At 40.3% G+C, this 23,919-nt stretch overlaps 1 long non-coding RNA gene across 1 annotated transcript; it reads right to left on the bottom strand.

Annotated features, from left to right (window-relative positions):
• Positions 1-15,708: 15,708 nt before the first annotated feature.
• On the bottom strand, positions 15,709-23,876 carry LOC115304842. The gene is made up of 4 exons (XR_003914633.1): positions 23,819-23,876; positions 18,068-18,202; positions 16,669-16,848; positions 15,709-15,881 (listed from the first exon to the last, which is right to left on the bottom strand). It is a non-coding gene; the product is annotated as an uncharacterized LOC115304842 (long non-coding RNA).
• Positions 23,877-23,919: the final 43 nt, after the last annotated feature.

The raw sequence follows: 23,919 nt of genomic DNA on the forward strand, positions 1-23,919 counted from the left end.
AATGCTTCGTTTGTGTGGCGATGGCTTATGGAGGCGTCACGGTGTGGCTCTGTGCTGACATCTGGCTATGCACCCCCAAAACTCATCACCAGGACTGTTCTATACAGTGGCTTAGATTTCTGAATCAGTTCCTTGCAGTCTGTCGGGGAGTTGAAAGCTTGAGTTTGATGCACCAGCCGCGGATCCTCGAAGATCTTTGTATTCCACACACTGTTGGGAGACAATTTCCCATGAGTCTCTTGTGTTTCTGTGAGTTTTGGAAACTCGTTTCCAGTATTTTTTAACAGGGAAGAGTCTCTGAAGATGGAAAGAGCACCTTCCTGCAGAGCAAAGGGCAGACATGCCTACCGCAAAGCAAAAGCTTTGATTTCCTAAACTCAGCCCTCCCCCCCTAAAGTAATGCAACCCACTTTGTCTCCCAGCACACCTGGTCCCCTTTGTGTCGAACAGGATTTGGGGGAGTGGCACACAGTGTGTCCACGCTTGTTACCACCAGTGTGCAGCTACTGCTGATGTCCGTGGGCTAATCTGTGAGTTTTCTTTCTTCCAAATCCGTGCTTTCAGACTATATAAAAGTAGGTAGAAAACAAAATATCCTTAAATTGCACTTGTGGAAAAGAATAAAAATCTGGTGTCAGATAAAGTGGGAAGAGAGTCAAAGAGTCATTCATCCATTATATTTGAAAATAAGACGTCTGCAGCAGCCCCTCTAATTATAAATAAGGTAAAAAGAAAAACCATGTCTTGTATACTAATATACTAATACAAATGTACTACTGTAACCCAGTTAAAATACACACATGCACATACAACATAATCAAGGATAAATAAAGGGACTAGCCCAGAAGAAATTATAACTTAATTCTCCACAGTTGATTTCTGCTATGAATAACGTAGCATAGCATTGATTCAGTAAAATAATATCCTAAAGGTAAGTTATAAAACAACAGGAGAGGGAGATTGGAAACACAAGAAATCAGTTGTCAACCAAAACCACATTTCTTTGGAAGTGATTAATTAGAAAAAGCAAGGAACAGAATAGACATCACTGAAATTCAAATTAATGATACAAAGGAAATATCTGAATGCAGATATAAATGAAAAAAACAAAATAGCAATTAGAGAGAAACTCTAATTGATCCCACATAAGAATGTACTTTTTAAAACTTTTTTTTAATGTTTTATTTATTTTTGATACAGAGAGAGACAGAGCATGAGAGGGGGAGGGGCAGAGAGAGAGGGAGACACAGAACTGGAAGCAGGCTCCAGGCTCTGAGCTGTCAGCACAGAGCCTGACGCGGGGCTCGAACCCACGAGCGTGAGATCTGACCTGAGCCGAAGCCGGAGGCTTAACCGACTGAGCCACCCAGGCGCCCCGAGAATGTACTTTTTAAATGTTTATTTATTTTTGAGAGAGTGAGAGAGTGGGGAAAGGGCAGAGAGAGAGAGAGGGAGAGAGAGAATCCCAAGCAGGCTCCACACTGTGAGCACACAGAGCCCGATGCAGGGCTCTAGCCACAAACCATGAGATCCTGACCTGAGCAAAATCAAGAGTGGGACACTTAACGACCAAGCCACCCAGGCACCCCAAGAATATGTTTTACCTGCAGCAGAGAATCCATCAAGTTGAACAGTTCCCTGTTAGTCCTTCATGGTCAGAAGCAGAAATATATGGGACGTTTTTATCCTATTTGCCATTGGCTTCTCCTTCAGTTTTATTAGTAGGACTATTATTATTATATTCTGATTTGAGTAAACGGAGATATGATGTCAGTCCTTCGGGATTTTTTTAGGATTTTCTGGAGACTTATTTGGGGATCATTTGAGGGGATGGCTCATATATGAGAAACAAATAAAGATTCTGACTTGGCAAGATGTATTTTAGATGTACATAATTGTGTTTTTCCGCTGTTGGAGACATCTCTCCATTATTTCTAGCATCTCTTGGTGTTGAGGAATCTAAGGCTGATGTCTGACTCTTCATACAGACTTTGTTCCCTCCAGAAACTTTCAGTATCTTTTCTTTGCAATTCATGCAATGTGCTTTATTGTACTTTTTTGTTTTGCTTTATATCCATCCTATATGCTTGGTACTCTGGGGACCATTCAGTCTAGAGTCTCATGTCCTAGAATTCTAAAAAATCTTCTAATGTTTGAAAATTTCCTCCTCAATTTTTTCCCTCTCTTTTTAGGAAAGCACCATTATTTGGATGCTGGATCTGGTAGACCATTTCTTAAAATATTTTCTGTACTTCCATCCTATTTTCTATACCTTTATCTTACTACTCTTAGGTTCTTCCTTAACTTTATCCTCCAACTGTTCCAGAAGCTAATAGTGGCAAACAATACGAGAGAAAAAAATAGAAGATAGAAGTGAAAAATCTGGATATGGAGTCCAGAAGTCCCAGTTTTTATAAATATTTCCACGTGTTTTTGAGATGTATGCATATAACATGTTGGGTTAATATTTTTAAAACATAGGGGCACCTGGTGGCTCAGTCGGTTGAGCATCTGGCTTTGGCTCAGGTCATGATCTCACGGTTCATGGGTTCGAGCCCCGTGTCAGGCTCTGTGCTGACAGCTCAGAGCCTGGAGCCTGCCTTCAGACTCTGTGTCTCCCTCTCTCTCTGATCCTCCCCTGCTCATGCTGTCTCTCTCTGTCTCTCAAAAATAAATTTAAAAAATATTTTTAAAACATAAAGTTGCTTCAGCCTTTTGCATTTCTTTCCACATGACCCATTCCCCTATTCTGCCCCAGGTACAGGTTTACCTAAGGGATGATTAGGAATGCTACACCAGAAAAGCAAAGAAGATCCTCGGGGATTTTGAGTCTACACCCTGACAATCACCTACAAAGCCAAGCTTTTTGGAAAGTGAAATGGCTGTCTAAATTACTCAGTTTTACCTGCTATGTTAAGAACAAGATCTGGTGTGTTCAAATGTCCAGTTGGTTGTAAATCAAAAGTAGGGGAACTTCAGGATATGATATACACAGAGATGTAGAAAAAATTCTTTCACTTTTATTCCCTGGAGAGGGAGAGGAGGTCAGATACTAGTGTCTGGATTTCTGTTCTCCCTTGACCCCTCAATGTCAAGTTCAAAGGGAGGAGTCAGGCAGTTGGGAGTTGGCTGTAAAAGCAATGGAAGAAAAGGAATCCGGGGCCATTGAAGTCCAGTGGCCTATTTCCTGGGTACAGCCTCAGGAATCTGCCAGCTTCTAGAGAAATCCACAGTTGGTTCTCAGCCATGTCCCACTTGGCATGAAAACAACAGTTGTGAAGGGGAAGGGAAGTGGCTAAATAGGTGGCCCTCCATCCTGGTTCCTCAGAGTCTAGGTCTGACTCTTGGCCAGACTTAGTGAATACAGGTCAGTCAGTTCTACATTTAAATTTTGGATAATGATGAGTACTTTGAAGAAAATAAGAGAGGGTAACATAAAAGGGAAGGATTTGCGGGGCGCCTGGGTGGCTCAGTCGGTTAAGTGTCCGGCTTCAGCTCAGGTCATGATCTCATGGTTTGTTGAGTTCGAGCCCCGCATCGGGCTCTGTGCTGAGAGTTCAGAGCCTGTCTTCAGATCCTGTGTCTCCCTCTCTCTCTGCCCCTCCCATGCTTGTGCACTCTCTCTCTCTCTCTCTCTCTCTCTCTCTCTCTCTCTCTCTCTGTCTCTCAAAAATAAAAAAAAAATTTTTTTTAATTAAAAAAATAAAAAAGGGAGGGATTTGGGTAACCAAACCTCCCCGGAGGGTCTCCGTGTGTGAGAGCAGCTGTGTGATTCAGGGGAAGAGTATTCCAGGCAGAGGAGACAGCAAGTGCAAAGGCCCTGAGGAGGCCAGTGCAGCTTGGTGACAGGAGATGAGATCAGAGTGGAACCTGGGGTCAGATCACATGAATACCGCTCAGTCATGATAAGGGAAGACACTGGCGGGTTTTAGTACAGAAGTAATGTGACTGTTGCCATTTCTGGCTGTTGCGTAAGGAAGAGTCTGTTGAGACATGTGAGTAGATGCAAAGAAAACAGGAAAGTGATTATTTCTGTTGGCCACGCAAAAGATAATGGCTGAAACCGAGAGAAGTGACAGATTAGGGATATTCCTTAGAAGTGGGGCTGACAGGACCAGATGGCAGCCCTGATGTGGTGAATGAAGCAAGAGCAGGGGAAGTCTAAACCCTCGAATAATAGTCCCCTTCCCCATCGCCCGTTAGCCTGAAGTTCGTAATTGTCCAGAACAATGTACCTTTTATGTAAATGTCTCCCTGCAAGGTGGTTCTCCCTGGGTTAACAGCAGGCAGAGGAAAAGCCAACATTAAACAAAATCAGGCAAATTCTGGAAATATGTGCTGACCCCCATTTTTTTCTCCAAAAACTAATGGATGACATAAAATAAATGGAAAGTCCTTACACCCTACCTGATTTCAAACCAGAAGGGAGCCCTTGCAAGAGGAAAGGATGATAGATTGTAATGTCCATGCGTACTTAGGAAAGATGTCATTCTCACCGGCAGGAGCCCTGACAGCAGATCTGAGAAGATAAGTCTACGCATTCTCTCCCTGAGCCAGAGCTAACTCTCCTAGGTTTGGTAAAACATCAGTCCACTTTCAGGGAAGGAAGGAAGGAAGGAAGGAAGGAAGGAAGGAAGGAAGGAAGGAAGGAAGGAAGGAAGGAAGGAAGGAAGGAAGGAAGGAAGGAAGGAGAGGGAGAGAAGGAAGCAAGAGAGTAAGGAAAGAGAGGGAAAGGAATGGAAGGAAAAGAAAAGAGAGAAAATGAGTAACACTAGGTGGCAGTGATTTCATGACTTATAAGATTTCAAATTGGGCAGACCTTCGGCTTCCTTGCTAAAATGGATTCTAGGCTGAAATAAGAAATCCAGGAGGCTTTTCTCCACTTCTACTTCCAACACTGCTGTGCAGCTGAGCTCTGGATTCATGTTCTTTGGACTTCAGAGCAGGTAAGTAAATTCTTTTTAATAATTTTTTAATGTTTATTTTTTTTTGCAAGACAGAGAGAGACAGAGCATAAGCAGGAGAGGGGCAGAGAGAGAGACACAGAATCCCAAGCAGGTCAGCACAGTGACCGACTCGGAACTCTAATCCATGAACCATGACATCATGACCTGAACTGAAGTTGCATGCTTACCCAGTTAAGCCACCCAGGTGCCCCAGATCATGTAAGTAAATGTTAGAGTTCCTTCGTATATCACATCTTTAGCAACTGCTGTCCCTTCCAACACTCTTGTTAAGGCTGAAAAATTAATTTACATAATTTCAAGTGTTTTATACAGGACACATTGGTGCCTTTATCTACCATCAAAGTTCCAAACCTCAGATGATCCTAGAGCATGGTCCTCAACCTTGGAGTCACCTGAAGAGTCTGTACATGGTAATGATGTTTGAGTCCCATTGAAACCAATTAAACTAGGATCCCTCTGTGTAGACCACCCAGTGGGATTTTTTTTAAGCTCCATCAGTGACTCTAATATGCAACTGGATTTGAGACACACTGAAGAACCAGAAAACGGGCCAGTCACCAAGCTTGGTCTCTGAACTAGTGTTGTCATAGCTGGTGCCACCTGTGGTAAATCCCTCAACACAGACTTGTTGCTCCGGTTGGCTCTCCGGGAGGCTGGAGGTCCTCTCGAACTCAGCCTACCAGTAACCTGACTTGGGAGGCCCCCCACCCAGAACCAGCAGCAGCACCAGCCTTCCGGCACAGAGGCCAAGGACAGGGGCTCAGCTCAGACTCCAGACGGATGCCACATGACTTATTAGCTGTGACATCAGGCAGTGACTTACTCTCTCTGAGCCTCCGTTCTCTTCTCCGTGAAATAGGAAGAATTATCAGCATCCCACAGACTGTAAGTATGACTCTAATATCTGTAAGGCATCCACAGCCATCCCTGGCCATTGGAGTCCCTGCCGAGAGCTCTGCAGAGGCAACATGAGAGGGGCTCCTGGGTTTCGGAGATGATGAGGAATTCTAATTCTCTTGCAGACAAAAAGCAGATAAGCTAATGAAACTTGAGGGAGAAAGTACTGGTGCTTAGTTCCCGCTGCAGTCATGGCGGCTGCCCTCAGCTCTGGACGGTGTTCCCTCTGTATCCTTTGCTCCCATCCCCACCACTGTTGCATTTCAAACCTGCATGAGCAAGCCAGATGATGGCAATATTCTGTCCAGTCTCTGTCTATCGCACTGTTATCGGTAGTAATGAAAACCAAAATATCAAACACTCAATGATGGGGGAGGAATTGAACAAATGGCGCCTTGCCTTTCAATGGCATAGCCTACAACAGTCAGAAGGCGAGGCTTTTGTTATTTCAAAAGACTTAAAAAGTGTTCAGAATACACAGTTAAACCCTTGAACAACATGGGGGTTAGGGGTGCCAACCCCTCATGCAGCCAAAAAGCCAAAGATAACTTTAACCCCCCAAAACATAGCTACTAATAGCCTCCTGTTGACCCATTATATAAACAGTCATGTAACACATACTTTTTTTCCAAGTTTTTTTTTTTTGAGTATGGCTGACATACAATGTTACCTTAGTTTCAGGTGCACAACATAGTAATTCAACAAGTCTGTATGTTTTTGCTAGGCGTTGCGGCTCAACAGGAGTGTGGCTCCCATCCATCACCAGATGTTGTTACAATATCCTTGACTATCCTTCCGCCGTGCTTTCTATTCCCATGACTTACTCATTCCATAACTGGAAGCCTGTATCTTCTACTCCCCTTCCCTCATGTCGCCCATCCCCCCCACCCCCTCCCTCTGGGAACCACTAGTTTGTTCTCGTCTGTATTTATAGGTCTGATTCTGTTTTTGAGTAACATATTTTATGTCATATGTGTTATAAACTCTATTCTTACAATAACGGCCAACTTTTCCATTTTTTCTGGTAATGTGAGGCTACATGATTTATCTCCAAGGTTTTTCAAATTGTCACAAGTCTCAAAAAATTCTTCCAATGTATTTCCTGAAAAAAATTCATGTATAAGTAAGCTCACTCAATTCAAATCTGGGTCGTCCATGTAATGTGAAATAACAAAGAGGATCAGTATATCTAATAAATGGTAGTCTCTGCCCTGTCATCCTGAGTTTTTTAAGAATTAAGCAGGGGTTAGTGGATAGAAATCAATTACATAGATAACTTTTTTCTTAAAGTATTTACATTCAGATATTTCCTGGGCTCCTAAGATGCCTTAAAGGTTAAATCCGAACCACATTCTGTGTTGATCAGATTTTCACTATTTTGGGGGGTGTACACGAGATACAAGATATTCACAGACGGGGCACTCCTCCCCGAATGTCCTCTGATTTGCACACAATTCCCAGAGTGATCGTTGTAACATCAGTTATTTCATGAAAATCCCAGAAATTTAGACTATTTCTGCATACGCCGCTGCAATCTGTTACTCGTGCATTAACTAAACATCCAGCCGGCTCTGTCTTTAAGTTGTGGAGAAGAGCTTTCAGTTGGGTTTCTTTTCAACGGGAAGGGTCGATTTTTCATCCTGGGATACGGCAGACACCACAGCCCTGAAGCATCAGGGACGTGAACACCAGCGGCGAAGCTATCGAGTCTTAGAAGCATTGGGAGCCTTCCCACTCTGTGCCCAGAGAGCCAATGGAAAGCGCTCCTCTCCCCCACACCCTTTCCCCCCAATTATCTTCAACAAAATTTGAGGACAACATTTTCTCTGACCATCAGGGCCCACCCAAAGCACAGTGTCATTTGTTTCAAAGATGCAAAAGCAAGGAAAGAAAAGGTCTAATAACATTGGCTCGTCAGTGAAAGATGCTTACCTCTCTTTCTTGCAAAAGCCTAGCTGGCACAGTGACTATGCTCTGTGAAGACCCCCACGTCCCCGACCCTCATTCCCAGTTTCTCTTTCGCCCTAGTCTTTGCCAACCTCGCCACGACACTTGCATTCCAGACCTTAAAAAGAGGAGAGGAGAAAGTGGGCTGGAAGCATGGACCTTCCCCTAATGAACTCAGACATTATGGAAATCACTTCCATACGTAGCCTCTGGCCAGAGCTAACTCGCACAGCTGCACCCAGCTGAAAGCAAGACCGGGAAATGTAGACATGTTCTGCAGCAGGGACCCAACTGACCCCAAGGCATGTGGGGAGGGGGGCCAATGAGGACCAGCTTGCACTTTCTCCCACGGTGAGCACATGTGAGGAACCCCAGGAGGAGCTTACGGGAACTCTGAAAATGGATTCCTATCAGAAACCCTTGTGTTGTGACCCTTGTTTCTCACCCAGACTGAATTCAAGCGGCAGATAGTTCAAAACGAGCACAAAGAGGACTATGGTGTTACTAGACTGACTTATTTTCTGGAAATATAAGGTCTTTCCAGAACTTCTTTACTAATGTGGGTAAAACTTCCCCCTTTCCTGTCCATCAGACAGAAATAGTCACACCTCAGAATGACTAAGTGTTTTTGCAGTCAACCTCAGAAGATAGTAGCTTCGGGAAGATAACGGGAGGCGCCCCCTCTTTTTGCGCCATCAATGTCTTAAGTGGATTTGGGTCTCTGAAAACCGGGGCCAATGTTTATTTCCAGTCCCTGTAAGTTTTTCAGGGGCAAAGAGCAAGGATCAAATAGTCAGTCACCTGGGATGTTTAAAAATGACATTATTTGTGCTCAGTCTTCTACTCGTCTTCCCAAACACCTGTAATGCAAATGAGAAGCTAGCTACCAAGTGGAAGGTTGTTAAAAGCATGAATTCCGGGTCCCCTTCTCCAGGGAGACTCCAGTGAGTCTGGATTGGTTTCCAGGAACCTATATATTTCAAAAGCTGTAACATTTTAAATTTAACTTAAAATTTTTTTTTACGGTTTATTTTTGAGAGAGAGAGAGAGAGAGAGAGAAAGACAGAGAGAGAGAGAGCCAGGGAGGGGCAGAGAGGAAGGAGACACAGAATTGGAAGCAGATTCCAAGCTCCCAGCTGCGAGTAGAGAGCCTGGCTCAGGGCTCGAACTCACGTCACAAACCGTGAGATCATGACCTGAGCTGAAGTTGTTGGATGCTTAACCAACGAAGTCTCCCAGGTACCGCAAAATTTAGCTTTTTAATTTAAAGTTTATTTATTTATTTTGAGAAGGTGGAGGGGCAGAGAGAGAGGGAGAGAGAATTCCAAGCAGACTCCAGCTTGTCAACACAGAGCCCAAAGCACCACGTGAACCCACAAAGCCACGAGCTGTGAGACTGTGACCTGACCCAAAAACGAGAGTCAGATGCTTAACCAACTGAGTCACTCAGGCTCCTTTAGTTTTTTAATTTAAAACTTAATACATGGTTAGGTTTGAGGTTCACAAGCTAGTCATGAGGATATGACCCATGTCATAAATAATTATATTGATAAGTCAATATATATAAGCAAGCCATTATTAATAGTTATAATATTTAGAAATATTTTTCAGCATTGTTATTAAATTAAATATATGACATTTTATATATGTATATATATAATGTTCATGACCTTTAGTAATCCATTTACTTAATTACTAGTAAGTAGCTTTTATTATGGATAAAACTGTGTTTATGGAGTTCCATTTTATTTTCTGTAAGAACTACAACAGAGCCTTGAATTTTTGTCCTGGTCACTGGCCCACTGACCATTGAGAGTCATGATTGTGAAAATGCATGCTGTTATAGACAATCAGAGAATAAGGCGTTCTGTAAGTGATTGTATCCATTAGTTTTTAACCAGAAGAACAAAAAGTTCCTCAAACATTGACCACAAAGGGAATTTCCTGCAGGGAAGTGGTTACACCCGCAGTCAGAATGCTGAGAAGCCAAATGGAGGCAGCAGACCACCCAGAGATTAGCAACAGTAGAAAGCTACTACTGCCCTAAGGCTGAGGACAAAAGGAAGAAACAGTGCCACTTGGGACCTGGGGCCGGCACCACCTAATGGAAACTGGAATCACCTCAGGTCTGTCTGGTAGGGGCTGGAGTCTCAAGTAGGCACCGCCAGACATGCCACTGAAGACTAGGGTAGATGACCTGTCTTGTCCCCTCCCTAATCCTCCAGCCTCTCATCAATTAGCTGCACCCGGTGGAAAGTCAGTTGATGGGGGGGGGGTGCTGAGCAACTGAGTGGAACAGGGGCAGGCTGCGGACCAGCACAGACTAAGAGATGCCATGAGGATAAGCACGTTAGTGGTTAAGGGTGCGAGATAAAAGAAACGTTGATCCAAAACAAAGAATGTTGCCAAGGATTACTTATAAGACAAGACAGAATGCTTGATAATGAAGTTCAAAATGGAACAATGGGTAGAGATCATGCTTTTTGCTTCTGCTATAAATTAGACTCCCACGTCTAAAAAAGTTCTGGGAAAATACAATGCGTTATGTAAGGATATATCACACTTCAAAAGTCATAATCATGTCACATCTTTATTAAAAACTCTCCTTTATTCATTTAAACATCTCAGGACTATTAGGTTTCAAAAATATGAATTAATCTGAGGTAAATTATACAGAGTAGAGAAAAAGAAGGTAAAAAGATTCCTGATTTTAGAATTTAAATTAGGAGATAACCATAAACACTTCTATGCCAACAAATTGGATAACCTGGAAGAAATGGATACATTCCTAGAAAGATACAACCTTCCAAGACTGAATCCTGAAGAAGTAGATAATCTGAGCAGACCAGTTACTAGTAAGAAGACTGAATCAGTAATCAAAAATCTCCCAACAAAGAAAAGTCTAGCCCGGGATCAGATGGTTTCACAGGTAAAATCTACCAAACGTTTAAAGAATAATTAATTTCTATCTTTCTCAAACTCTTCCAAAAATTTGAGAGAAAGAAACACTCCTAAATTCGTTTTATAAGGCAAGCACTACCCTGATATGGAAGCCAGATAAGAACACTGTAAGAAGAGAAAACTACGGTCCAATATCCCTGGTGAATACAGATGTAGAAATTCCAGCTAAATACCAGCAAACCAATTCCACAGCACATCAAAATGATCATGGTATTCATTCATAGGATGCAAGATTGGTTCAAAATATACAAAGCAATACATGTGATACATCACATTTATACAATGAAAGATAAAATCTATATGATCACCTCAAGAGGTGCAGAAAAAAGCATCTGCTAAAATTCAACATCATGGTAGACACTCAATGAATTGAATCCAGAGGGAATGTGCCTCAACATATTGAAAGCCATATATGACAGATCCACAGCTAATGTCATACTCAGTGATGAAAGCTTTTCCTTTGAGATGAGGAACAAAACACGTATGTCCACTCTCACCACTCCTAGTCAACCTAGTACTGAAAGTTCTACCCAAGGCAAGAGAAATAAGTGAAATTCACCCAGCTCAGAAAGGAAGCAGTAAACATGTCTCTGCTGCAGATGAGACAATATTATATATGGAAAACCCTAAAGACTCCACCAAAAACCTGTTAGAACTAATAACCAAATTCAGTAAGGTCACAGGATACAAAATCAACATACTAAAATCAGTTGCATTTCTATACTTTAATAATGAACTACCTGAAAGAGTTATAAAGAGAAACCATCTCATTTATAATATGGAATAATTTTTAGGAATAAATTTAACCAAGGAGGAAAAAGATCTGTGCACTGAAAATGATAAGACATTGACAAAAGAAATTGAAGAAGATACAAATAAATAGGAAGATATCTTGTGTTCATGGACTGAAAGAATGTTCTTAAAGTGTCCATAATATTGAAAGTGATCTTTATATTAAAGGGCAATTCCTATCAATATTCCTATTGCAAGGTGGCTGTGGCTAAGCATCTGACTTTTGATTTTGGCTCAGGTCATGATCTCACAGTTCATGAGTTCAAGCCTTACACTGTCAGCCCAGAACCTGCTTCGGATTCTCTCTCTCCCTCTCTCTCTGCCCCTCCCCCACTCATGCTCTCCCTCAAAATAAATAAATAAACTTAAAAGAATATTTCATTTGCATTTTTACCTGAAATAAAATAAATCAATCCCAAATTCAGAGGGAACCATAAAAGATCTTGTGTAACTAAAGTAATCTTGGATAAGAAATGAAGCAGAAGGCATTATACATCCTGGTTTCAAACTATATTGCAAAGCTAGAGTATTAAAACAGTATGCTACTGACATAAAAACAGACACATGAGCCAATAGAACAGAATCAACAGCCCAGATAAACACAGGAATATACTATCAACTACTGTCAAACAAGGGAGCTGAGAATGCTCAGCGGGAAAAAGATAGTCTCTTTAATAAATGGTGTTCGTAAAACTAGATATCCACATGCAAAAGAATGAAACTCTGTCCCTACCTTACAACATACACAAACATTAACTCAATATGTAATAAAAAATTTAATATAACACTTGGAATCATAATTCTCCTAGAAGAAAATATAGGGGAAAACTCCTTGACATTAGGCTTTGCAATAATTTTTTGTACACGAGACTGAAAGCTCAAGCAACAGAATCAACAGTAAACAAGTGGGCCTATATCAAATAAAAAAGCTTCTGCTCAGCAAAAGAAACAACAAAATGAAAAGGCATTCTGTGGATGGAAGAAAATACATGCAAATGACATATTTGATGAGCACTAAATATCCAAAATACATAAGAAACTCATATATGTCAATAGTACAATAATAATAAACCAATTAAAATGAGAAGAAGAATTGAGTGGACATTTTTTCAAAAGAAAACATGCAAATGTCACATAAAAAAGATGCTCAGCATCACTAGTCATCAAGGAAATACAAATTTAAAGCACATTGACATATCACATCACATGTGTTAGAATGGTTATTATCAAAAAGACAAGAAATATCAAGGGCTAGCAAGAATGGAAAATAGAGAACATCAGTGTAGGCTCATCAGTTGTAACAATGTACCACTCTGGTGTGGGATATTAATAATGGGGGAGACTATGCCTGTGTTGAGGTAGGTGGTATATGGGAAATCTTTATACCTTCAGCTCAATCTTGCTGTGGATATAAAACTGCTCTAAAAGATAAAATCTATTTTTTTAAAAACTTATGATGAATGGATCAAGAAGACGTAGTATATATACACAATGGAGTACTACACAGCAATGAGAAAGAATGAAATCTGCCATTTGTAGCAACGTGGATGGACCTCGAGGGTGTCATGCTAAGCAAAATAAGTCAGGTGGAGAAGGACAGATACTGTATGTTTGTACTCATAGGTCTAACAGGAGAGACCTGGCAGAGGACCATGGGGAAGGGAAGGGGAAAAGAGAGTTGGGGAGAGAGAGGGACGCAAATCATCAGAGACTATTGAATACTGAAAACAAACCAAGGGCTGAAGGGGGGGAAGAGGGGTGGTGGTAATGGAAGAAGGCGCTTGAGGGGAAGAGCACTGGGTGTTATATGGAAACCAATTTCACAATAAACTATTTTTTAAAAAGGAAGTATCGACAGAAAAAATAAAAAAGTAAAAAATATATATCAAAATAAATAAATAAATGCCAGTTTAGGAAAAAAAACTTATGAAATATTATTGCAGTGACTATACCTATTAACTGAATCTGTCAACGTTATAGAACACATGGTCAATAAACAAAAATAAATTATACCATCAGAAATTAGGAGCACCTGGGTGACTCAGTCAGTTAAGCATCCAACTTCAGCTCAGATCATGATCTCAGCAGTCTGTGGGTTCGAGCTGTCCTGACAATTCAGAGCTTGGAGCCTGCTTCAGATTCTGTCTCCCTCTTACTCTCTGCCCCTCCCCTGTTCACACTCTGTGTCTCTCTTTCTCAAAAATAAATAAGCATTTGAAAACAATTTAAAGAAAAAGAAATTAAATGTTTAAAAGCTTTTTGCTTACATTAGTATAAAAAGTAAAATACTTAGGAGTGAGTTTAACAAAATATATGCAACAACTGCATACTGAAAATGACAAAGCACTGCTGAGAAAAATTAAGGAAACCGTAAATGAAGGGAAAAATATACTATGTTCATGGATCAGAAGATGCTGTCACAATGTTTACTCCAAATTGATTTATAGATTCCATGAATACCTATAAAACTTGCATTTTTATAGACATTGACAGGTAGATTCTAAGATGTACGTGGAAATTCAAAGGACCTATAGTAGTCAAAACAATCTTGAAAAAAATGAAGTTAGAGAAATATCCTTTCTTACTTTAACCATTTTATGGAGGCATAAGAGACAAGATAGTTTGTCATTGGCATAAATATAGACAAATAAATAATGGAACAGAACAGGGAGTCCAGATAGAGACCCAAACTTATACAGTCAATTAATTGGTTTTCAACTGAGACACCAAAGCAATTATATGAGAAGATGTAAGTGTGATATAAGTGCCTGACATTGAGCTTTGGATTGCCAAGGCAACCATTTCAAAAGACTTCCATCTTGAATAAGTATAGTACCAACTTTAAGGCACAGCTAGCAGCAAAACAACCAGACAAGGAACCAGATTACTTCTCCCATGAAGGTCCTTATTTCTGAAAGCCCTAGGTGACCTAGATAATTGACTCTATGTATGATCCCACTTCTCCTTTCCTACTAACTCCCACTCTTATGCCTTAAACAATAAAGAATGAGCCACAAAACCCTAGATACCCCACCTTTGCACCCTAATAAAGGCAGAAACCCAGGTTCATACTCTTGTTCTCTCTCTACCCAGGCTTTTCTATGTGGTCTCTTGGGTATGCCCTCTACCCTACAGGACTTGTGAGTCATTCATTTTCTTCCTCAAAATTACATAATGATTTCTTGCTAAAGTGTGTCCTTTGATCATAATAAAAATGGTAAGAGCTGGCCCAGCCATAAATAGTGGCTGCTGTAGAAGTGTCTGTGGTACTTCCTGTGAGCGATGATGGGTGCCTTGGTGAGTGGTGCGCGCGTTCCTAACTGAGCGCACTACCATCAATAGCCTCAGGACGCATGGAACAGAAAGTCCTTTTAACAAATGGGGATGGAACAATTGGTATCTACATGGAGTAAAACAGACCTGATGCACACCTCACATGCATGCAAAAATTAATCTAAGGTGGATTAGAGACCTAACAGTAAAAACTTCTAGATAAAACTCACACTTCTAGAAGAATCTTACAAGAATATCTTCATGACCTGGGGACTAGACAAATATTTATTAGACAGGATTCTGAAATTACTCACTATAAACAATTTTTGATTAATTACATTTCATCAAAATAAAAAACTTCTCATCAAAAACACTTAAGAAAATAAATGAAGGGGAAAATCTGCAGACTGGGAGAAACTATTTGCCAAACCTATACCTGAAAACATAGCTTGTTTACAGAAAATATATTTTTTAAAAATCCCTCCGATTCTCTAGTAAAAAAAAGTCTATTAAAAACATGGGCAAATCAACCTGAATAGACACTTCACAAGGGAATTTATAATCAGTAGCAAATAAGCATACAAAAAATGCCCAAATATGTTGTTACTGGAGAAATTCAGATTAAAATCACAGAGAGATATTATTGCACACCCACTAAAATGGCTAAAGTTTAAAACACTGAGCAATCGGAAATTGCATGTATTGCTGGTTGGAGTGGTACAACCACTTTGGAAAAAGTTTTACAGCTTCCTGTAATCTTTTTTTCCCCTATTACCCAACAATTGCACTCCCAAGAGAAATGAAAACACATGCCCACACAGAGTCTTGTAAACAAGAGTTTATACAAGCTTTATTCATAATAGCCCCAAACTAGAAACATCCTGAAGCCCATCAACTGATGAACAAATAAACCTCAGGAAGATGAAAAAGTGAGCATACTCAGCCATACAAAGGCCCTTTCAAGAGAGTAAAAGTGTGCCTTGGCCAAGTGAGAAGGCCTCTATGACGCTTCAGGCTGTTGTCCTTCAGCCTACTTACTGCAGCCTAAGAGAGTTAAATGATTACCTTGAGAACACTTGTATGAGTAGCTTTTATCAAATGGAGTGAAATCAGTAAAATTTGCTAAAGACTCATAAGCTGAAGGAAATTATTTCAGCAGAAACATGGCCATCTTGGGCTAAAAAGGACAAAGAGAATAGGAAATTAAAAAAAAAAAAAAAAAAAAAAAGACAGTTGGATTCCCAAAATTCCCTGCAGGAAGCTGGCCACTTGGCTACTAAAATTCCTCAACTCCTTCATGAAAAAGGAAGGAGTCAGAGGAGAGAACCAAGAGCCTAGACAGTGGATCTGGGAACCAGGGAGAATTATTCCTGGGCCTTGAAATCTGATCAGGGAATTCTCATTTGCTCACCTGGATTTCAGGACTGCCTTTAATGGGTATGTAGGGTTGTATCTTCCATTTTCTCATTTTTGAACCACAATATCTGCAACTATTATTCTGTAGCTATCCCACTGGGCATGTTGGGAGCAAATAATTTATGTCTTTTTGTATACGCACAGACGGAGAGAACTTGTGCCCCAATGGATTATACCTGGCAGCCTTGTTCCCCACCTGGCACTGGTTTGCATTTTGTATATGAGCTGCTAAAATGTAGATGAGATTTGGGGCTCTGAATGGACACTGCAGTGGGATGAGACTCTTGGGAACGTTTGTAGGGATGGATGTATTTTGCATTGGGGAGGAATCTAAATGATCAAGAGCCAAGGGGTCTACTGTGGTAGGCAGAATTCTGTCCTGGTCCCCAAGATTCCTACCCGATGGCATACATACCTTATATAATCTCTTTCCTTAGTTGTAGGCATTGACTGCAGAATGAGCAGGTATGTCCTCATGATCGGGTTGAAAATCAGTTGACTTGGAGTTCAACAAAAGACAGATCATTGTGGGTGGGCCTCATCTAATCAGGTAGGCCCTTACAGAGAGAGAAGCAGTGGCCATGCTCCTGCTGACCTGGACGGAAGAGAACAAATGACCACGTTGTGATCTACCTGTGAGGCCACACACAGCAGGGAACCATGGGCGGCCTCCAGGAGCGGAGATCAGTCCTTGATAACAACCAGCAGGAAAATGGGATCTCGGTCATACAATAGTGAGGAAAGGGATTTTTTCAACAACCGGTGAGCTGGGAAAAGGACTCTGAACCTCAGATGAGTGTACCAGCCCCTGCCAACACCTTCACATCAGCCTTGTGAGACCCTGAGCAGAACACTCAGTTAAGCTATACCCAGACTCCTGACCCCCACACACTATGAGATAAGAAATCGCTGTTGTTTTAAGTGACTAAATTTGGAGTCATTTGTTATGCAGCATAGAAAATGAATATATTTTCCTTATAGGAGTGATCTTTAGAAAAAAAATATGAAACTGTTTCCTCTCTCTTCTTTGAAATCCTGCAAAATATGCACTGAGTCTCAGACAGAGACAGGGATGAATGAAGTGATTCACCAGCATCTACTCATGACCAAGCATAGGGAACATGCAGAGGGTTGTGCATACCAGCCTTTTAATAGTTTTTGCAGTTCTAATATTTTAGGATAGATGGATAGATGAATGGGCAGATAAAGGAGACACAGAACTCTGCCAAGAGTTTTCTCCCTGAATGAACTAAATTCAAGTGTGGTGACCTACAGTATTTTTCTGGGCATTTTCTATTTCAGACTTAGCAGATTCTCTACTTCATTCTTTTAGAAATTTCTCTCCATAGTGATGCATTCCTTGACAATGCTCCAGGAATGGAAAAGGTGAAGTGAGAATAAAAAAGTGTCAAAGTATCATCATTGTGGCAGGCCCATTTTCTATGATGTGACTGAGTTTGGAGTATTTTTCAAGTCAAAGTACCCTCATTCTGATGCCCTGCTTTACCTGTATGGACCATCTCCATGGCTTTGTTGTGCCTTTATTGAGGGATGACTCCAGACTCTACCATCTTGAATTGACACAGAAGTTTTAAAACCCCAGAGAAGCATCAGATTAAGATCTCAGGCAGTGGAGAGGTCTGCCTCTCTTTGATACGGTAAAGGCACAGGGATTGTGAAGGAGAGGGAGCCAAGGGCAACAGCATGGAGACTTGCCCCTTGCATTCTTATACAGATCATTTTTAGGAAAAAAGGACACAAAGAGGTCAAGAATCTGGAAATGGAGTCTTCAAAAACTACTTGGTCCATATCACCTGGAAAGTCTTCAAGTAGCTCACATCCCCCAGTTTCCAAATTGTAAATTGAAATATTCCTGAATTAAAAGTCTAGCAATGTAACTTCTAAAAGTATACACCAGGGCAAAACAGGTCTTCCACAGCTCTTCTGATCTGAAAGAGACATTTAAAAAAACAATTACTGGAAATTACTATGAAAGAACTTGATTCAAAACAACCGAAGTCTTTTAGTTTCATTTTAGCTATACACCAGAAGGCTGTGTGTGTGTGTGTGTGTGTGTGTGTGTGTGTGTGTTCTTCAGTGTGTCTTTAAACAAATATTCTGAATGAGAAAGCAAACAACAACTCTAACTGAGCTAATACAATTTTGAGTATTTTTTATTATTCAAATCTTGTCTAATACAGTGTCTCCGCTGGTGCATCTGGGCACAAAGAGCCAGCTCAGGGATGGTGGTCAGTCAAAATATTCCATTGTCCCATAGTAAACACCTGAGCATAAGGTTTGATATAACTTCATGACTCAAAATATCATAATTCAAAAAGACAAATGAATCTAAGGAGATGACCTCTATTTTGATAAGATCTTTAAAAGTAACAACATCTTTTGCCCATTTCATTGTGTTCTTTGACTTACAGAGTAACTAAAGTCTTTTTGGTGAATGGCAGTAGGAAGTAATATATTTTCACGACATAAAGTAAAGCTATAAATCTAGTCTTTACTGTGGTATAGATAGAAAGAAATGTTCGTAAAGTTTCACTACAGCAAAACTCTGTAAGCAGTTCATTAACCTTCAGGTTGCTGCCATTTATTACATCCAAAGACAGAGAAAATCAAAACTTAATCCATCTCAGGCCAACCAAAGTAATGAAGCTAGGTCAATAATATTTTCTTGATTCTGAACATAGCAGTTCAGCCCTTTGATAGAAGTATCATGGCTGACGGAGTGAAATGCAGCAAGGAATATCCATTCTATGTTATTACGAATCTCTCCTGGCTTTGCTTGCATGGGGTAACATGTTTTCTAGCACGCAACTGGCAAATCTGTTTAATTTAGAAAGAGTCATGACCAGGAATTTTCAGAGCAAATTTCAAAAGCCGTACTGGGGACTGGAAGCTGGCTCTGAACTTGGAAGACATTTATCAACCAGGTGTTACTGTATTTCATTCAAATCTGTTAAGTGGTGTTACACACTTTAGCACTAGCAATATAAATTATAAGTAATAATAAGAATAGCCATTTTATTCTGCATCAAGAACTGTTCTAAACATACTTGATTTTATGAAATTCTTATAATTACTCTATGAAACAACATTTTTTTATTCCTCATTGTATATACAGAAAAAGTGGTAGGAAAACTGGGTTAGCACAAAGCATCAAGAAATATGTGCATGATGAAATCAAAGGAATTTGCATCATAGACATATTGTCTTCACATTAAAAACAATTTGGTTTCAAAAAAAACACAAATGTAATCTGTCCTGTTATATAAGGTTGCTGATTTTATCAGTTTTATACTTTTGCTTATTTTGTTTGTTTGAAGTTTTTATTTAAATTTCTGTTAGTTAATATATAGTGTAATATTTGTTTCAGGAGTAGAAGTTAGTGAGCACTGGGTGTTATATGTAAGTGATGCATCACTTTTGCTTACTTACAAATTCTAAGTTTCATGGTTAAGAAACAGAAACAGAAACTTTATGCCCCATTTATACTTCTATAGGTTTAAATAACAACTAGTTGAAGTCAACAATATATAACATATTGTGTTTTCTTTTAAGGGATTTGTGTTTTCTCAAGTTTGTGGAGCAGTGGAACACGTTTGATACAGTAAGAATATATAAGCAAGAACTGATGATACCCTGGAGGGGAGAACATTGAAGGCAGAGAAATAAACACATTAGAAGAGTCTTCAATTATTTGAAATGTTGTTGCCCAAAAGAGTCCATGGATTTTTCCTCATGGCCTCTAGTGCTAGAGCTATATACTAAGTGAGTAGAAGACACACACACACACACACAGAGTCAGCGTTGTGGCAAGATGGAACAGGCTACCTTGTGTGGAAATGAATTCCTTTCCATGGGGGACATTTCCACACAGAATTTCATGATTAGTTGGGGTCTTGGGTGTAGCCGGGAAGGGTAGTCCAGAAGACCTTTAAGGTCCCTTCCTGTGCTGGGATTCTTTTCTTAAGGAAAGAGCATTGAAACTAGAAAAGCAGAAGATAGACTTCATCCAGTACTATTTCTCCAAGTCTACATCTGTTTGTGATGAAATTGGAAAAATAGGCAATACCTCAGAGACATAAGAAACAACCAACTAATTTTAAAAAGCGAGTAGTTGTTATTCCTAAGAAAGCTCCTTAACAGCCAAAATGAGAAGCAGGGAAGAAAAGAATTAAGCTAATAACACGTTCGTGAACAGGTAGCACAGCTTCTCCTCCCGACATGAGAAATACTGTCCAGTTACCTCTTCTTTGCTACCCATTTAGATGGAGAAACTATCTCCCCAGAGTTCCCTGTCATGACCCACTATATTCCTAAGAAAAATATAAAACTGGGCTAATTCTTCACCCGAGAGAAGCCCTGATAGGAGAAAATGTTAATTGACAGACAGACAGTAGATGAACTCAAAGGAAATATAGCATGTCACTATTTTAAAAGCACTAGCAGAAATGAGAATCTAGGAGAAGTCCAGGGCTCCAAAGCTGACAGAGAACAAGAGTGGTCTGGTGACAGTGGAAGAATCCACATTAATTTCATAGTCCAAGGTCTGTAACCAACAAACTTGGTCAACGTAAGAGTAGGCAAGTAAGCAAATATGGACCAATGGATATCTTCCTCCTTTCCTCCAATGTAAAATTTAAAAGTTTGCTTTGCAATTTCAAAATCTCATAAAATGTAGATAGATGAGAGAACATAATCAAAACTACTTTCTGTTCCTATAAAAAATAGGTAATCTTCCTGAAAGCCATACTGATGTTCAACATGACTTCTAGTATAAAATCAGTAAACAACCCAGATATTATTTTTCCTTGGTTTGTATACTTTCAAAGAGAAACGGGAAACATGTCTGCAGGTTATGCCTGAACGATCATCTGTTTTCCTCTCCTAGTCTTCCCAGCCTGTCTGCTGTACCAGATCTACCTTCTCACCCAGAAGAACATTCAGTCTACCTCACCCTCTCACACTTCTCCTGACCTAACTCCGTCTACTTTTCCATTTGAAAAAAATTGATAATATACTTCTTTATTTTGTTTATTATTCAGAATCCCTTCCTTGTAGGATAAGGGGTCTATGAGAGCAGCAATCTCTGCTCGTCTGTTAAATTAACATATCCCATGTCCAACACAGCCTGACATACAGCAGGCACACAATCTGTACTTGATGAATACATGCCAATCTTCTTTTTCTTACCTGCTTTTTTTCTCTCACAAAGTTGTAAATTCCTTAGAGACAGGAACCACTTCTAAGTGGTGATGATATCCCAGCACACAATAAGCACTTAACAATGTTGAGTGGATTGAGATAGGAGAAGAGAGCAGCCCCTGACCTTCAGAGGTTGGGCTGGCACTCATGGGGAAGTAATGTTCTTCTCCCATTAGAGGTAAACAATCTCACAGAACACCAACTTCAAACAAGGTTACTTGGAGACCATGAGAAAACGAGATGAAGCAACTTCATAATTCTGTCTAAGCTCAGACAAAACAAGGTCTGTATGCCACCCACAAATAGCAGGCATTTCTCCTGCCTAAAATGAGTGATTTTACAGCTTTATTTTTATTTTAGTCTCCTCTCCCCATATGTAAGACTTACTGAGATACTCAGCCTTAGACATTATCCAGTCTAGAGAAAATCTCTAACTCTGTAGGCCTCCTCCAATTCACCCAAATTGTATAAGTGCTTCTTTTCAATGCTTTCTTATGGGGATACCCCATTTTCCCTACAGTGTGTTCTCACTCAGTGCTACTTATTACTCACTTAAGTAATAAGTTCAACTTGTACTACTCATCTGCTTTTGGTGGCTTTTGGCTGAAGAACTTCGACAGAATAAATGAATTTACGCAAGCATTTCATAAATTATCTGCCTTAATATCTTGAACTTTACAACTTCCCAAAGCCTATTAGAAGGGGAAATGCTTCATCTCTCTTCTTCTCCAGAAAAGGAGATGTGCTCTCATCTCTGGAAAAACATCAGGATACTTATTTCAATGAGATGTTGTCATCTACAAGTAAATCCATCAATCAGGGATGAGAGAAGTGAAACCTTTATGAAATATTTTTAAATTATAAAATGAACTACATTATACATGTGTTGTGTGTTTATTTATTACCACAATACTATCAGTTATAAAAACAACTAATTCAAACTACATCTCTGATCTGTAGACAGTTGCTTTTCTAAGGTACTGACACATCAAAGGCTTTAGCAGTTCTCTGAAGTTCAGAGTAATGAGTCTTACTATAAAGTCTGTGTTATATAAACCCAGGGAAATGACAATAATGGGAGGACAGAGAAGGAATAGGGATTTGGAAGTCATTCTTGAATGACATGATGTCCAAGATAAGCAATGCCTGGACACTGTTTAAAGGCACAAAGGGAAGAGAGTCTACCATAAGTCAACTTCATCGTCTATCTGTGCAGAGGTGACTGGGTGTTTTAAAGGGAGAATGTGGGATTCAGGGGGAGTGGGGAAGCGGTGGAGGCTGGAGAAGAGTTGGGGAAGTAGAAATTTACAAAAAGGGGGGAGGAAAGTTGGTCAATGCATTCAGGTCATTGGATTTGTTCACTGATGCTTATTCAAGTTAGGCTCCTGCCTTCCCACAGAGACTGGAAAACAAGGGTGCTATCTTCAGGTGCTGATTGGACCAAATGGTGAATCTTTTTGCAGCCTTGAGTTTTTCCAGTCAAGAACTTAAGGAGGACTAGGGTCATCCTGAAACTATCAAGCTGTTAGAAACTATGACCCTGCTTGCCTGGGTCTCCTAGTGTGGGTGGTTGAATGAAATCTTTTATACTGAGGATCTATAGTCCTTACTGGTCACGGTTGAGGACTAGTCAAGACAAAAGCTTAGATGAGCCTGAGTTTGGCCAAAAAGAGGGGTTTTGCAATGGTAAGATTGACCAACCAGTCCTGGAGTTCAGTGTCACCACATAACTAACATAAATGACTTCTCCCAACACTGTACCTAGGTTACTGGTGTAAATGGCAGCAGACATTAAAATTGTCTTCACAACATCCACACTCCCTCCTTCTGTGGATAACTTCCATACAACTTGAGTGTGTCTGACCCCATTCTCAACTAGAGGGGGCAGTGGGCAGTTGGAAGGTCTTAGGGGACCCACCTTTTGAGAAGTTGATGGGCCTGAAAAGGATAGTCCCTGCCCTCTTAGTTCAGTTGCCCACGTCTTAACCAGTTGGCATGCATCATTAACCTAGTCATGTGGATTCACAGGTGTGAGCCAGTTCGTGAGAAGCTCCCTACTTATGCTAGGTGGCAGGGAGAAGTCACCTCTTCTCTTTTCAGACATACTGTGGTCCAGCTATCATTGTTAGCCAACTTCTGGCAGTGAGAGACACCAATCAGCCCAAGGATACAGAAGAGGGCAGAGTGGAAAGAAACATCTGGGACTTGAACCAGAGTCTGATCAAACAGTGAAGCCTACTCTTTCTCCAGCCAATAAATCTCCCTTTTTGTTTAAGATAGTCTTGGTTTGCTTTTCTATTATTTGAAACTAAAGAATCCAACTGAAAGGTAAATTTAAATACAACCTTTTGAAAACAAACTGTAGAAACACAATCAGAGGACGAACTCTTCATTTGTTTTCAGTGGGACTGCAATAAGAAAAGATAAGCACAAAATTATTTTACAA

The sequence above is a fragment of the Suricata suricatta genome, chromosome 10 (genome assembly GCF_006229205.1).
Source record: "Suricata suricatta isolate VVHF042 chromosome 10, meerkat_22Aug2017_6uvM2_HiC, whole genome shotgun sequence".
NCBI classification, from domain to species: domain Eukaryota; kingdom Metazoa; phylum Chordata; class Mammalia; order Carnivora; family Herpestidae; genus Suricata; species Suricata suricatta.